General features: G+C 41.9%; 1 protein-coding gene across 5 annotated transcripts in view; it reads left to right on the top strand.

The window, feature by feature from the left end:
* Positions 1–16,820, top strand: part of Mgat5 (alpha-1,6-mannosylglycoprotein 6-beta-N-acetylglucosaminyltransferase) — a 359,457-nt gene that overhangs the window by 40,913 nt on the left and 301,724 nt on the right. Inside the window, exon 1 of one of the 5 annotated variants that reach the window (XM_070024244.1) lies at positions 14,896–14,987. The exons of the other annotated variants lie outside the window; for them this stretch is intronic. The gene's annotated coding sequence lies outside the window, so the exon portion shown is untranslated. Of the gene's footprint in view, positions 1–14,895; positions 14,988–16,820 lie in introns of those variants that run through there. 5 annotated transcript variants of the gene reach the window in all.

Below are 16,820 nucleotides of genomic sequence, written 5' to 3'. Positions count from 1 at the left end.
AGCATATGTATCCAGGATTTTGGGCTCTGAGAGAACCATTTTGTATTATTTCCCTACTCACTGCCCAGAAGGATGAATTGATCTGCATTTTTTATGGAAAACTCTTCACTTTAATCTGTGGTTCTTACTCTATAATGTTCCCATTCATTGTCTTGTAGGAAAGCTCTAGTCTGATCTGTGTACCATGATGAGTCTGGGATTGGCAAGGAGTTTGCCAAGATGAACTACAGGAGCTGGCAATGATGGTGGCATAATGACATTCTGACCTGGGTTCAACACTTGAGCTGCAGCTCCACTTCTGGCACTTTTGCAAGTTAATTAAAAGTCTCAGGGGTTTTCCTGTCCAGACTGGCTTCGAACTGAAATCTGCAGATCTCAGCCTGCTGAGTAGCTAGGATTATAGATGTGACCCATTAGTGCCCAGCAGCTTTTTACTTTTTTAATGTAAGTCTGTCTGTGTAATTAACAAATCATGAGAATATTTTTGAGCAATTTACCTGTAAATGAAGCAAAAGATGACAGTTAAATATGGTCACCAAATAGAACTACTTAGCTCTGTGAGCCTCAGTTTCTCCTGTATGATGTGAATAGTGGTACCTAAGACAGGTGCATTTTAGCACCACTTGTTACGTCATCAGCACCAGTAAGATTAGTATGTGGAATTCTCTCTCACTGCATGAGACTGAGTTCTTCTCTTTTTCTCTTCTGAGGGCAACCAGTTCCTCACATGTGTTAGGCTAGGGGTTCTGCCTGGGATGATCTCAGGAGAGTTGAGTTAAGACAAGAAGGATCTTTGGGAAATAGAGAATAGATAGTCTATGTTTTTAGGCAGAGGTAGTTTATTGGTATGTAGTACAGTCTTCAAAATTCCAGCTTCTGTGCTCCTACTTGGAAGAGCATTAGATAGTTTACAGTTTAAATACTGCATTTCTTGGCATTAATATTCACATGGCACTTAGCGTACCCCCAAAAGCCAGATCCATGATCACTTTCTTATGTGGGCTCTCTGTTTACTTGAATGCCTGAAGTTGATTTGGTATCTTACAAGAACTGAGATTGTCTCCCCAACAGCATTAATCTCACCTTCCTTGTCCAGCATAAGTGTGAAGTTAATCAAACAAGAAAGGAAAATTAATAACATGGCAGTATTCACAATTCATCAGGAGACCTCCCAGCAGATATGAAATGACTTTTTCCGAATTAACATAACACACCTCAACAAATTAAAGGTATAGAAAACGTTGTATTCATTTAGTAAATGCCCCTTGATGCTTCCTGCTTTGATAATTAGTCAAGTTAGATGGTGGAGATGTCTGAGACATCTTTCTTGGGAGGTCACTTTAGGACCCATAGAAAACATTAAATCAATTTCTCTTCCCTTTCATACACATTTCTCTTTGGTAAATGAGAAAGCCACATAATTGGTGCATATTAGTTTCTTGTCAATTGGAAAACATTTGTCTGGAAGTGGCACTGTGGCTCAAGTAGTAGAGTGCTAGCCTTTAGCTGAAGAGCTGAGGGACGGTGCCCAGGCCCAGAGTTCAGGCCCCACAACTGACAAATACAAAAACAAAAACAAACCAAAAGAAAAACATTTGTCTGAAGACATGCAGTTTTGATCTCTATTTACAGTAAACTACATTTGATCTTGAGTTCAGTGTTTCCTTGTTATGACATGTGGTACAGTAAACTACATTTGATCTTGAGTTCAGTGTTTCCTTGTTATGACATGTGGTATGACCAGTTTCAAAGACTACATCATGATGAACACATTATGGGAAAGAATAGATTGTTATAATTATAACTACATTATAAAATAATGTAGCTTTTAGTGAGGGCAAGCTTCTGTCACTGAAGTGTTCCTGTAATTATATCAGAAATAACAGGCAAGTAGTCACCTTCCATTAGGGGTGTGAGACATGATCCTTATTATTTAAGTGATCCCATAAGGTACTAAATGAATCATTGCTAGCCTCAATATGAGGAAGGAAAAATAGAAAGGAACTGTTGATATCATCCTATAGCAAGTTTTAAAGAACAGAAAAATGCCAGATTACTTTATAAGCAAAAAAAATTTATCTGAGCTAGTGGCCTAACCCACATGACAATAGCCAATTGATTTGGCTCTGCAACCTCAGCAAGCCTGCAAACCATGATTGCTGGGCTCCACCTGAATTTCAGATGGTAAGGGTGATGGGAGTCTGAGGATTTCCATTCTCAACTTCTCGGAAGAGAGTGGTGGTGTTGGTTCAGTGATTAGACTTTGAGCAGCAGTTGTTTTTGTTCTAGAAGTGAAAGTTTAAGATTAATTTCCTAGTGTCTATGAAAAATAAATTTTGAAGAAACAGCTGAGTTTCACTGGGGTAGAGAGCTGCAAAAAAAATTTTATAAAAGGAATCTTTTGTTTGTAAGTTTACATGGTTATAAGTCTCCCAACCCAATATTAGTAATATCATGGATGCATTTTGTTGGCTACAAACATCTGAATGGATTTAGATATTTGTATGTTTGTTTTTCCTCTTGACTCCATCTTATCTGGGGATCATCTGTAGGTCAGTCATTTTATTCAAGGGTATTCCAGGTTCAAAGTCACTGTCACCATCCTTGTCATACCTGACTGATTAAATAGCTGTCAGCAAAATGAAAGGGGGACTCATTGGCTCCCTCTTCTTGCCGTGGTTCCAGAATGCATATTGGTTCTAGAGCTGCTTGCTTATAATCTGATTCTCTCATCCTATTAAAACCACAGCAGCCACAGCTGTTCGTCGAAGCTTGCTACCTCTTTGCAGCTGTGGGCTGTACTTTTCTTGCTGTGGCTCAGGAGCCTCTACTCTCTGAATGAGGTACCAGGGTGTCTGTTGCAGACACAAGAAAAAATAAAAGGCGGCTGAGTCACTCTGGGAACCTCTTGGCTTGTCTCATGGCTTGTGAGAGTTTGGAGCTCTGTACTTGAGGCTGGCTGTCTAAATAAGTGGGATATTCCATTGTATTTCAGGAAAGCTTTTCTACTGAGACTTGGTAAAATGAAGTGGAAAGATGTTACAAAGTTGTGAAGCATGAATAAGCCAACCCTGCTTGAAAGGAACATGTTCTAAGTTCTGGTGCAGAAACCACACCAGATCTATGTAATTGGACAAAATTTCACTTTGGTGATTTTTAGTTGCTCTGGCTAATTTCAGATGGAAGCCAGTATTGTAATTATGGCAGGTCTGTCTGTGTATGGCCATCTGATGCTTGAGAACGAAGAATTAAGGAGTTCAGGTCTATAAATGTGGTCATGATTTGTTTTTTGGTGTGTAAAAGTAGGGATGCTCTGGATATGAGAGCAGACATGGGACAAGATACTGGGCAAATTTCTCAGAGAATGCTTTTGTACAGTGCACAGCTCATGAAGTAGGTTATTTTGTTTGCACACCATTTTATAATGTCTTATATATAAAACAGATTGGATCAAGAATTGGCTGCTTTGTTACTGTACCCTGTGTGGCTTCCTTCCTCCTTTCCAGGATTGAATTGTACTCTCACAACCTCTACCTACAAATGTTTTCACAGTTGGAAGTATAATTAAGAAAGGGGGGATCGTAGGAAGTGAAGCATAAGGCTAGGAAGAAATTGAGTGAGCCTGTTTATGCCCAGAAAAGTTACATTTTGTACAATCTCAAAGAAAACTGAAGATTACTGAACATTAAAGCTTCGCTAAGGATGGAAGTAAATGGCCTTAGGTTTCTTGGTGACCATGAGTTTTGCAAATGTCCATCCCTGAGTGGGGAGGGGGGCGAAAGACAAGGACAGACAGGATTTTCCCTGTGACTCAGGAAATAGATCTGGTTCCTAAAGTAAAATCAAGATTGAATTGTCAACCCTGTGACTATTGTTGGAGAAAAGAATCCAGAATTTAAAACATTGGGAAGGGAAAGGATAATTATGAGCATTTTCTTGCATCTGACAATCTCATAACTGGTAGAATTGATGAGTTATCTACAACCTGTGGGGAACTGGTCATGATACTCACAGGAAACATGGTCATATAATGTCCCAAATGAGATGTTTATAAAAACACAAAATTTAAGCAGGTGCCAGTGGCTCACGCCTATAATCCTAGCTGCCCAGGAGGCTGAGATCTGAGGATCGTGATTCAAAACCAGCCTGGGCAGGAAAGTCCACGAGACTCTTACCTCCAATAAACCACTAGAAAACCAGAAGTGGCGCTGTGGCTCAAGCGGTAGAGTGCTTGCCTTTAGCTGAAGAGTGCAGGGACAGCATCCAGGCCCAGAGTTCAAGCCCCATAACTGACACACACACACACACACACACACACAATTGGCCTTGATGTATTGATTTCCTTAGCCTATGCTTCTCTTCATGAGTGAGTTATTCTTTATAATGATAAGATGCTGAGGATTGTTATTTAGAAATACTTTGAGCTCGGGAAGTTTGAACTTGGGCCTCATGCTTGTTCGCTTGCTCTCTAACTGCTACTCCCACTTGACCCATGTCTCCAGCCTGGCTTTTTGTTGGCTATTTTGGGCATGGAATCTCATAGATTTTTCTGGGTAGGTTGGCTTCGAACCTTGAGCCTCCTGAGTAGCTAGAATTATAGGTGTGAGCCACTGATGCCAGGCTTGATTTTCTAGAAATCTTGGTGAGTTATTGAGTCAGCAGTGTTTTCTATATCCTAATACATTTTCAAAACCCATTCTATCATCTCAAAACTATCTCAGAAGCCAGTATAAAAATGGGACCAAATGGCCATTAACTTGCTTATTTCCAACCTTCCAGCTGTTCGTATGGCTCAATAAATGTTTACTGTTTCCTGGGGACAGTAGATTTGGAATGACTGCAGATTCAGCTCACTCTCCCAAGTTGTCCCAGTGCATAACCCTCTGGTATTGCTTAGATCTTGCTACACAGATGCAAATGTTGTATCTGTTAATCCTTTTATAGGCCACAGACCATATAAAAAGAGGACTTGGCTTGCTTTGGATTAAACATATCTGAACGTGTTCCATAAAAAGTTGTACAGCATGAGCTGAGAAGGTGGCTCAGTGGTAGAGTGCTCACCTTGCATGCATGAGGCCCTGGGTTCGATTCCTTAGCACCACATAAGCAAAAAGAAAAAAGCCAGAAGTTGCGCTGAGTTCAGGCCCCACGACCAGACCCGCCCCTCCCCCCCAAAAAAAAAAATTGTATAGCATACTTAAAAATTGACCAGACATTAGCACTCAGGACACCAAGGCAAAAGACCCATGAGTTTAAGGCGAGCTTGTGCTATGTGGTAAACGAAAAGGTAGGCCAGTCAATTTTTAAATATACTAATCAGTCTGAAGATGACAGGTACAGTGTGCTTGTTTCTTTTTGTTTTGTTTGGTGGGGGCAGAGTTGGTGTTACTGGAGTGATACAGGCGCTATAATACTGAGACATGTCTCCAGTCCTTTTTGTTCTGGTTACTTTTTCAATAAGGCCTTGCTTTTTGCCAAGAGTGGCCTGGATTTTGATCCTCCTGTTTACACTACCTACCATGGCTGTGGTGACAGGCATGTCCAACATTTCCTATTGAGATGGGATCTTGAAACATTTTGCCCAGGTTGGCCAGGAACTGAAGTCCTCCAGCTCATCCCAACTATGTAGGTTGGGATATTATGCATGTCCCACTATGTCCAGCTTTTGCTTGATTTGGGAGTCTCATGGGCTTTTGGGCCAGAGCTGGCCTCTAAATGCAATCTTCCTCAGCTGTGCCTTCCTGGTAGTTAAGATAATAAGCATGAGTCACTGGTACAGTGTACTTTGTATTTTTCCCCTACTTTATATATATATATATATATATATATATATATATATATATATAATGTTATGTATAATATATATTATAGTATGTAATGTAATATATAATGTATATTATATATATATTATATATAGAGAGATAGATAGTTCCTCTTCAGGTTTTTAGTTCTCTACTGATACATCCCACAAATATCAGAAACATTATATATACATACATATATATATATATATAAGTGTATTAAATAGTATTAAATATATACACATGGCCTGTTATGGACATATTTGCCTCTTTTTTTTCTAATTATAAAGGATCTTTGTATAAGGAAACTTTTCACCAAATTAAAACACATAGTAATTTTATTTCTAAAATGCCTTTTTATTGTTTCTTTTGGTTTTATTCTTTTAGGGGAGGCAACTTCAAGTTCTGTGCTATATTTGAATGAACAGGCTTGTAAGCAGATAAGCTTTATCTCCTCTTTTGACCTTCTTAGTAATGGAATTAATCTGTTTTTAAAATTATGTGTATAGAAGTGCTTGTGTCCGTGTGTATGTTATAATATCGTCTGCTGTGGAAAGCATTAGGATTGGTGAAAACATTGGTCTAATTCTTCCTGTAACTTGGCACAAAGAACAGTGTCAGTACAGATTTCTATCCTTCTCAACGATAGCCTCATTCTGCTCTGAACTTACAATGGATAGATTTGGAACCTAACAAGCAAGGTGATATTTCAAAGTCAATGCTTCTGGGTGTGGAAGTGATAGGGCCTTGGGGATAGAGACTTGGGGAAAATTGCCTCTTAGGCAGTTGGGTTAAAAAAATCCAAAGCAGTTGAATGGATCAAGAAAATGTGGTATGTATACACAATGGAATTCTATGCTTCTGTCAGAAAGAATGACATTGCCCCATTTGTAAGGAAATGGAAAGACTTGGAAAAAATCATACTAAGTGAAGTAAGCCAGGTCCAAAGGAATATAGGCTCCATGGTTTCCTTCATTTGTAATAATTTGTGCATGTCTAGGTTAGTCCTAGCAGAGGAACACATTAGCTCAATAGCTATGTGTATATGACCATATAAAATTATGCTAGTCGAAATGAACTCCAAGATATGGAAACAAGAGGTTTTGTTTTTGTTTTTATGTACTGTGTGAAGTTACCATTTTTCTTTTGTGTGTTTTTTTTCCCCTTTGGTTTATCTCCTGTTGTTACTGTTTTTGATTTTTGGTACCCTGTATCTTGTATATACATTTTTATGATTTGGGGAAGGGAAGGGGAATAACACAATGGTGAGACAGAAGACAAAAAGAGTTCAGACAAGTTCTTGTCAACCTGTCTGCAGTCGATCAGGTCCTTAACGAGAAGGAACATAAAATGTCCTCGTGATTTCAGGAACAATTCCCATTCTAAAGTGGACATTGGAGAAGGATCAGTTAGGCTATATGCATAAGGTAATAAGCAAATATTCATCCTGGCTAACCCGAGCCTACAATATCATCTTTGGAAGAGAAACCATCAATAAGTACAGCTGTGTGGTTGACTCTCTTTTAGCCACACCTGGGATCCTAACTTCCACCATCTGGTTAAGGCTGTAAGATGGAATTGCTCTTTTATGTACTTGGGAAAGAATATCTTATCTGCATAGAATTAGCAAAGTGACTTTATTAGAGGACAGTTTATTACCTCATTCAGTCATGACCAAATACAAATATGGGTGTGATTGCTCCTTAGTCTTTACTGCAGGCCCGGCCTGACCCACTTGCTGCAGAGTGGGACTTTCAGATCATATAACTTTTGAACTTTTGGTCTATATTGAGGAACTATTGCTCAAGGAGTAAAATTTCTGTCTCCAATTAGAAGCATGTTTTATGGAGGAAACAATTTGCTAAATACTTCCTTATTTCAAGAGTCTGGATCATCTACAAACCATTGCGTAGGCTGCCCTTGAGACGCAGTTAGCTCAGTAAACTTGGAGCAGAACATTTGGATTTCACAGGCTAATAGGATCTGGGTGTCACAGTGATGGGACCAACACAAGGAAACATGAAACAGTTCTAGTTCTTATTTCTTTAATGTATGTGGGACTTTGAACACACTTCATCTCTCACCACTTCCCAGGAGAAAAATACCTCAGCAGCCCACAAGCACATGAATGTGAATAAAAGCATTCATGTTAAAGAAAAAAGATCACGTGACCATGTGACTTTTATCTGTGTCTTCTTCTTTAACTGTCACCTTGAGAATTGGTCTGTCTGGGAGAAATCAGAGAAGCTGAGAGGTCCTTTTGAACCTCAAAAGGATTTTGAAAACTTAAGGATATTGGACTTGAGTCCAAACTCCAGCAAAAAATGCCTTGTCCTCATGCACACCCAAGGTCTGCTTAATGAGAACGTGACTTTCCGCTAGACTGGACACTGAACAGTGTGTCTTCAAGTTCCTAAAACTGGATTAGTGATGGCTGATATGGCACCATTCTCTTATCTCCAAGGGTTGCTAGGTTTGGCACTAGGGGTAGCAGGTTGGCAATGGGGAAGCCAGATTTAAGTCTATAATCCTTGCTATCTGGTTGTGGGGCTTTCTACTTGGAGATGAATGTCTTTCTCTGTTTACTGGGCTGCAGGTTTTGTTTTTTTTTTTTCCCCTGGCACTATCTGTACCTCCCTCCTGTTCTTGGCTCTACACAGTGTGGGCTTCACAGCCTTCATGAAACAGGCAGACGTGTTGGCGTCATGTGGGACTCCTGGGCTGTGTTTCTGCCATTAAATATGTTGTCATTTTTCTTCCATTTACATTCCATACCTTGTCTTTGCGGGGTGGGGGTGGGCCTTGGCTCCTTGGGGAATAACTACTGAAAGAGCAGCTGTCTGTCAGCCTCCCCCAGAGCCTTTGAGTTGGGTTGTTGTCAGCCTGTTGTTGGAGGACTTCCCAAAGCAGCAGACTTTGCTGTCACTGACATTTCTAAACTTAAAAGCCACATCACCAGATAACATTACATTTCTTATCACCCTTTAAATAGCCTTCAGCCTACGAAGCTTGTGGCCTGTCTGCGTGTGGACAACTTGAGTTGGGAGAAGAGTTGGGCCTTTCCTGAAGGAGGTGAATTGGCTTGCCATCTCCCTGTGATGTATTGTAAACATGGGTCTCTTCTCAGTGGCGGTCGGCTCTTTCCCCCATGTACCTGAGAAGTCAGCTTATAACAAGAGTTCATTTGGGGCCCAGTTGTGAAAGCTTCCGTCTGTGGTCAGTTGGCCCCCTTCCTTTTGGGTCTGGACCTGTGGTAAGGCAGCACATTACAGTGGCTATCATGGAGGAAACTTGTTCATCTCAAGGCTGGAATATGCAGAGAGGAAGGAGTAGGGTCCCCCAGTCCCCATTGATGGCACAACCCCAGTGACCTGAAGACCTTTGACTAGGCCCTATCTCTTGGAGGTTCCTAAGCCTTCTAGAAGTACCACAGGCAGGGGATCAAACGCTTAACCTACAGTCCTTTGCGGGGCACATTTTGGGTTGTGCGGGCTTTGTGCTTGGGTTTCTGTGTGACTAAGTGAAATTGGTATAAATAATGGAGTACTATTAGCTTCTAAGACCAAGTGACTGACAACCACAGAGTCTGTGACATGGGAGGGTAAGTCTGAGAGATGATGGCCTCGTTGTACCACCGGTGGCTGTCAAAGGGCAGCAAATGAGTAAAGTGAAGGAGCACAGCAATTTTGGGACAATGAAAAGCTCTCACTCCATTTGATTTTTATCTAGGTAGTGCAGTCATTAAAAATACACGACTAAGAGGGGCTGGGAAGGTGGCTCAGTGGTAGAGTGCCGGCCTTGCATGCACGAGGCCCTGGGTTTGATTCCTCAGCACCACATAAGCAGAAAAAAAGCAGGAAAAAAAGTAGCATTGTGGTTCAAGTGGTAGAGCGCTAGCCTTGAGCTGAATAGCTGAGGGACAGTGCCCAGGCCCAGAGTTCAAGCCCCATGACCGACAGAAATAAATAAATAAATAAAAATACACAACTCAGAAAAATCCAGATTATGGGGTAAACAGTAAAGAGCCAGGCATAGTTGTATATATCTGTAACCCCAGCTACTTGGGATGCTGTTGCAGGAGAATAGTTAATTTGAGGCCAACTTGGGCTACATAGGAAAAGCCTATCTCAAAAGGGATAACAAGTAGCTCAAAGTCAGTGCTTCCAAAGCTGTAGATTCAATCCCCTGTAAAACACACACATACATGCACATATACACACTAACGATATGTTCCCGTTGGCATTAATGATGAACCATCTGAGACAAGAAATAAGGGCGTAGATGGCAGGTGTTATCAACAAAACACCTTCATTGCCTGGGCTCAGATGGTTTCCAAGACCTTGGTAATATCTTTCAAAGTTCCAGTGCCTGGTTGTGTGGTGTGCTTCCTTTGTGTGGGGTTGGGGCTGAAATTGGCGTTTGAGCCAGTTTGATGGTACACTTCCTCAGTGGAGCAGAAGTGTCAGTCGCCTCTTCCTGCCCTCTGTGTACATGTGGCTCCTCTGACTCAGCCTCTCAGAGCTCATGCTCAGATTTCTCTCTCAGCAACCATTGCCCATTGATAAAACTGCACGGCACAGTGGCCTCAGTGCACCCACTTGGCCCCAGGGCAAGGTGGAGCTATGGCCTTCTTATTAGGCCAAGTTTGGACCTGCAGAGCTGGTTTCTTCACTAATCAAGGATAATCCCTCCCGTACCCCACTCCCATTCTGCAATGTCAGGAGCACTTCCGAACAGCATCAGACATTTGTACTTTCATTTTACTTGGTTGGGGGAAAAAGGCATTTCAAAGATCCTGATGAGCACAGACATTTAGGATAGTCATATATTTACCTTCTACATTCCCTGTGTTTTTGATCTTGCTGATGATATATGTCTCATTAACTTTTGAGAGGTACTTGTTTTGGCTGATGTTAAAATGACTGGGCTTCTGGCATAAGGAAGTTGTAAATAATAGGGTTGGCCTGGGACCCAGACCTACACCTATAGTTTCCTTTGCTTGGTCTATCCTTGTTAGTGCTGTCTGTTTTCCTTCTGTTTTAAAGATGCGCCTGTCTTCCTCACTTCCCTCATTCTCCAGCTAGTTGAAGACTCCTGGTAGGGGTTAATTCTGTGGCTACTGCTTGGCTGAGCTCATGCTGTCTCTACATGTTGTTCCTCTTCCCATCATATTTCATGCTTGATGCAGAAGACAACTTACTTTATAAATAACCTTTGAGTTCTCCCGGGGCTCGTGTGGGGTTTCTCTCTGGGTTGATAGGCAAAGGCAAAGACATGGCCTTCCAAGATTTGAGTGAGGGACAGATAGCATTTGTTGCGCAAGCTGAGATGGGTGCTGACCATTTCTAGTCAATGCCTCTTTTAGCTGGTTGCTTTCTGAGTGTAGAGCCCTGTGTTACTTGAGCTCAAATGTGTGTTGGATAACTAATTGTTTACTTACCTCTTTGTTTCAGTCTGAGCGTCAAGATGGCTGGTAGGAATTGTCACACACTGTGAGCATAGAGAAAAGGCTGTGCCACAAGGACCAAGCTGACAGGAAAGGCAAAGGAACATAGGTACAGAGGAGGTGCAGAAGGAGGGAAAAAGGGTGCTATAACTCAGGGATTTGGTTAAGAGTTTGGGCCTTGGGGCTGGGAAGGTGGCTCAGTGGTAGAGCGCTTGCCTTGCATGTTTGAGGCCCTGGGTTCCACCACATAAGCAAAAAGAAAAAAAGCCAGAAGTAGCGCTGTGGCTCAAGTGGTAGAGCGCTAGCTTTGAGCTGAAGAGCTGAGGGACAGCACCCAGGCCCAGAGTTCAGGCCCCACGACCGGACCCCCCCCACACAAAAAAAGCGAGTTTGGGTCTCTTGAGTAGCCTGAGAATCAGACCAATTTAAAAAAAAAATCATGAACAGGTACCTTTTCTTAAAAAAATTGAGCCAAGCATGGCGGTGTGTGTCTGTAATTTCAGCATCGGAAGGTGGAGATAGGAGATAGGGTAAGTTGGCTTGGGCTATCCAGTGAGTACCTGTCAAAAAAATGTAAAATGAAAAGCAGAAACAACACATAAAGAGAAAAGTTGCTGGTAAAATAAATCGACAAAGTTTAACAATATAAGCCTCCAAATTTAGAGCCAAAGACATCACCCTAGGGAATTGTTAAATTTGTAGAACACTTTTCTTCCACTTTACCACCTAACTCTTCATAGACTAGAAACACTGTGACCGGCATTGGGTTGTGGATCCCCTTTTGAGTGACACTGACCTTGGAAAGGGGGGGGGGATCTTAACTGTTTCTGTGTCTATGCTTTGGGATGTCCACCCAGACCCTTCTAGATCCTGGTTTTCATATTCTGCAATGAAAGTGATAACTGATTAACAGGTCACTGTTCTGCTGGCAGGATGCAGGGACCGGGAGCAGGTGCTTGCTCCTGTGCCCCTTGCTCAAGTGGGTTTAATTAAGAAGGGACCTGTGGGGAATTAGCTCATTGTATACCTCCTCGATCACCTTGACCAGAGGTCTGCCCATGCTTTTCAGCTCATTTGGAAAATGTCTTTTGCAGTTGTACCTTTCTATAGCAAATGGACTTGTGTATGTGTTTATCCATAACTATTTATATCTAGTCTGTCCTTTCCTTCTTTTCTCTCCTTCCTCTCTCCTTCTTCTCTCCTTCTTCCCTTCCTTTTTTTCTTTTTTTTTTCCCCTTGTTTCCCCCAGTCTTTCTCCTTTCCTTTTCTTCTCTTTCCTTTTCCCAATCCTGGAGCTTGAACTTGGGGTCTGGGTACTTCCCCTGAGCTATTTAGCTCAAGGCTAGCATTCTACCACTTGAGCCAGAGCTCTACTTCTGGTTTTTTTTTTTTTTTAATGTTTAATTGGATCTAAGAATTGCATGGACTTTCCTGCCCAGGCTGTCTTTGAACTATGATCCTCATACCTTCAGCCTCCCAAGTAGCTAGGAGTACTAGTCTTGAATTATAATTTAGCCTGGTGAACAGTTTGGTTGTGAGAGAGGTGACCCTTGTGAGGAATTTGTTATTGACCCAGGTTAAAAAGGCCCTGACTTTGACCTTCCTTTTCTTTTGTTTTTGATACTGGTGGTAGAATCCAGGGCTTCACATTTGCCAGGCAGCACCCTTAATACTTGAGCCATGCTCTAGCTCCTTTTGCCCTAGTCATTTTTGGGGAGTAGGGCTTCATGTTTTTACCTGGGCTGGCCTGGACTGTTCTGGCCTGATATAAAGGTCTTGTGAACTTTTTGCCAAGGTTGGTCCCAAACTACAATCCTCCTGCTCTGTTTCCCGAGTAGCTAGGATGACAGATATGCACCACTCACACCCAGACCTCCATGGCCTCCCGTGTTACCCTGTAGTAATTGTCTTTCCAGCCTGTTGGATGGAAGAGCAGATTGTGGAGCTGGTAGGAGGACAGTCTTATGACCAGGCCTGGAGGTGTGAGTGTCACTTTCTATTCCCATTCCATGGTCTAGAACACAATCACCCGGCCTCCCTGGTTGAGCTGTGGAGTGGGACTGTGTGCACAGGAAGAATACTGCTTAGGTTTTGATGCATAGTTGCCATTTCCCTTATCTGCCCTTTCTGTTTCCTTGATTCATTTACCAGAATTGCATTCACTATTACATTCTTTTTATCTAAACTCTCTCGTTGATGCATCTCTCCTGACCAAGCATGCTGATGGTTAAATGGGACATTTTTATGCACTGAGGAAACAAACAGTGGAAGTTGGAAGAGAATGAACGTTGCCTCAGAACGAATGGCTGGTGATTGCGCAGGCCTGCCATCAGCGGCTTAGAATGGCTGATGCCAACTGCAAGAGTGAATTGGCCATGTGCCATAGGCTGCATTTGGGTTTTTTCAAATCAAGGTATTTGTGAATTGAGAGTAATGCTTAGTCTTTGAAAGCAAATGGCCCTTATACGGAGGGGAGTCATGGCATTAGGGGCATCTGGAAAGGGGCCCACGTTGAAAGGTGACAGAGGTAATGTAACTTGATAAAAAGCTGACAGAGTGGTAATATCTTGGTAAGTGTGCCTTTTCTCCCTCCTTCCCTCTTTCCTGTACTAGTGAATTAAACACAAAGCAAAACCTTTTTTTAAAAATTTCCTTTGAATTCAGAGACCTGCAATCAGAAGAAGAGGCGAGATTCTGAGAGGGACAGTTGAATGGAGGGGTAGGGTGAGGGGAGGATTCTTAGAAGTTGTAGGGCAGAGGCTTCTAGATCTAGTGGTCAGCAGGGAATCGTTCAGGGACCAGTCGAGAAAACTGGGTGAGGCATTTTACATAGAGCTTCTCCAAGAAAAAAGGAGCATTTCTTTCAGTGAAGGGGTGGAAGAGATGATGTACCAAAAGGTATAAGTGTGACAATCTAGAGATTTGTAACCCTAAGAAGACATTGGCCCCTGGGACTGCAGAGGAAGTTGATGGTATTCTCAGAAAGGTACAATGGAATAGTCTAGAAAGAGTTTTGTCCTTGGAGAAGATGCCCTGGGCTGATAGGGAGGGGAGAGGGCTCTGGCTGCTTCCCTTTTCTTACCTTCTCATCTGCCAACCCCAGGGGAAACTATTTAGCCAGGGAGCTTGGGACAGACAGTTTCCCGGGATACATTGCAAAAGGTCAGGCAGGTAGAGAGCGGATTTGAGAGGAAAACAAGAGGGCTGGTATGGGAGTGCTACTCCTGGACAGACACACTGAGCAAAAGATTGCATTAGGAAAGGGCAGTTGATTTCTGGTTCCTTTACCCTTTGCAACTTTCCCTTTGCTGTGATTCTCTGCTGCCATCTGTGTAATAATAACCTTCCTCCTGTCCTGTACCTTTATTTTACTCATTTGATTCTCCAATACTATGTGGCATGTTTTTGTTTTTATTTTGGTCTGTATTCATTTGTTAAATCATTAAAGTAGCATCTTCATTATTGTCAGATTGTTGTCTTTCCAAGTTTGTCTGCTTACTGATTTGTAATTACAAAGCCAATTCTCCAAGTGCATCTCTAGGCGCTCACGGGCATACACAGCTTTTTGGTTGTATATTGTGTTCTTGCGTATGGCTAGTGCCATACATGTCCTGTTTTTTGTGTTTTCCAGTTGTGCTTTGTTGGCTTTGCTGCTAATGTGACTACAGGCATTGTGCTGAAGCCCAAGAAGGCTGTGATGGACCTCAGGGGCAAATGGGTACAAGACAAGTGACATTCAGGTGAGGGTTAGTGCTGTTGGCTATTGGTTCCATGTTATTGAGTCAACAATGCAAGGTGTCTTCAAACAGAAGCACATGGAAAACAAGGGTATGTGTCACAGAGAGATTTTCCATCAGTTACAAAGGTTGCGAATATTCATTAAGAGCAATATCATTGCCCACTTATTCATTGTCACTGTGACTTGTAGAACCCAACTACTCCAAGTACAGCAAAGCTGCTGTTCTGTTGTTCAGGCAAGTGGAAGTCTTGAAGTCAGGAGTTGTCCAAGGTCAGCAAGTTGGATCCAGTCTAGTTGACTGGCCCTAGGCCCTTTCCCTCACACTGTGTTCTCTTCTGCTCTGCTTCCCCCTGCTCTTTTCCACCCATCAGAATCTGTTGTGAGTACTACAAAAAACCCATCCTAGAACTGTGACGAAAACTCTTGGTAAGGCTGGTAGTTAGGTCTGGCCCAGTAGACATTATGCTGCAGTATCAGTAATAGTTGACATTTGTGTGAAAACTGCCATGCGTCTTGTATTGATTAGCTCAGTCATACTGTGAAACACGTTACCTTCATTTTGTAAATAAGAACAAGGCTCTTGGGAGACCATGATTTGGTGAGGGCTAGAGAGACAAGAGACAGCAGACCTGGTTCCCTTGCTTTTTCCTCTTTCAGGATGCTTTTCCTTTGTGTTCTGTGGGGTTGGAGTGCCTTCCTGGCTGCTGCTACTCTAGTCGGCCTCTTCCATTCTGCTTCTTGGCCTATAGAAAGCACACAGAAAGTTAAGAGTCATGTGTAAAATGAGAGATCTCAAGATAGAAAATAAGAACTTTTTTCTTTAAACTATTCATTTCCATATTTTTCAGAAATCTTTCATCAGATAGAATGCCTGCTTAGATGTTAATTTTTAATTTTTAAATTTTTTCCTCTGTTCATTAGGGAAGTGTTTGAAAGGCAAGATAATTGGAGAGGGCTTCTAGTACTTTCTCTGTGGTATACTCTCTCCCTCAATGTTATTTCCTGCCTTATTTCTCTAGCTTCCCATGTGTATGTAAATGGACTTGTTGAATACAAAAATAAAACATGTACCTGTTAAGAATTCATGGTGCTGTAAAAATACCTCTCAAGAGGCTAACGCTCCTTGTGTAAGACTTCCAGAGGTGTTTTCACATTGATTCTCATCTCGTGAGCTTCAAATGTCTCAGGAGTTATTAGTTGCATTTTGGTTGAGGTTTGGTAAGTTACTGGCCTCTAGTGGGTAGAGGTTAGAGATGCTGCTAAGCATCCTATAATGTTCAGTGGAGCTCCATAATTAAGAATAATCCATTTCAATCCATCAATTCTGCTGTATGTGAGAAACCCTACGCTATCTTTGCACAACACTGGAAGGACCTTCTTAGTGTCTAGCACAGAAGCTTTTTTTTCTGAACATAATAATGACCTGTGTTTTCAGAAAGGTTTTGTTTACCTGGTTCTCTTGCCTTTGGTTGTGCTGTAGCTACCTCCTGAGGTTAGGGTGGTAAGAACAGTTCTTGCCAGGTGCTTGCTATAAAGGAGCACAGTGTCTACTGAGATTAAAAAAGGATGAAACTGACTTCAGCAAGCCTGCTTTTATCATCTTAAAATTATAGGAAATTGTGAACAAGGCTTGTGATAGATCTAAGTACTAAATAATTGTTGCTGTCATTAATTGTGTGTGTATGCATATGTAATAGAGATGATCCATTAAGATGACTCACCCTTAGGTTTTTTTATTTCATGGTGATGTGAAAGCTATGTATATTCAGTAGAAGCTGAAGTTCAGATTTTGAATTTGGATTTCTTTTCAGTTGGTGCTGGTTTGATTCTGTGG

Source organism: Dipodomys merriami, unplaced genomic scaffold (assembly GCF_024711535.1).
Source record: "Dipodomys merriami isolate MVZ:Mamm:240054 unplaced genomic scaffold, mDipMer1.0.p SCAF_1, whole genome shotgun sequence".
Taxonomy (NCBI): Eukaryota; Metazoa; Chordata; class Mammalia; order Rodentia; family Heteromyidae; genus Dipodomys; species Dipodomys merriami.
The sequence above is the reverse complement of the archived record's forward strand: the minus strand, read 5'-3'. Positions and strand labels throughout refer to the sequence as shown.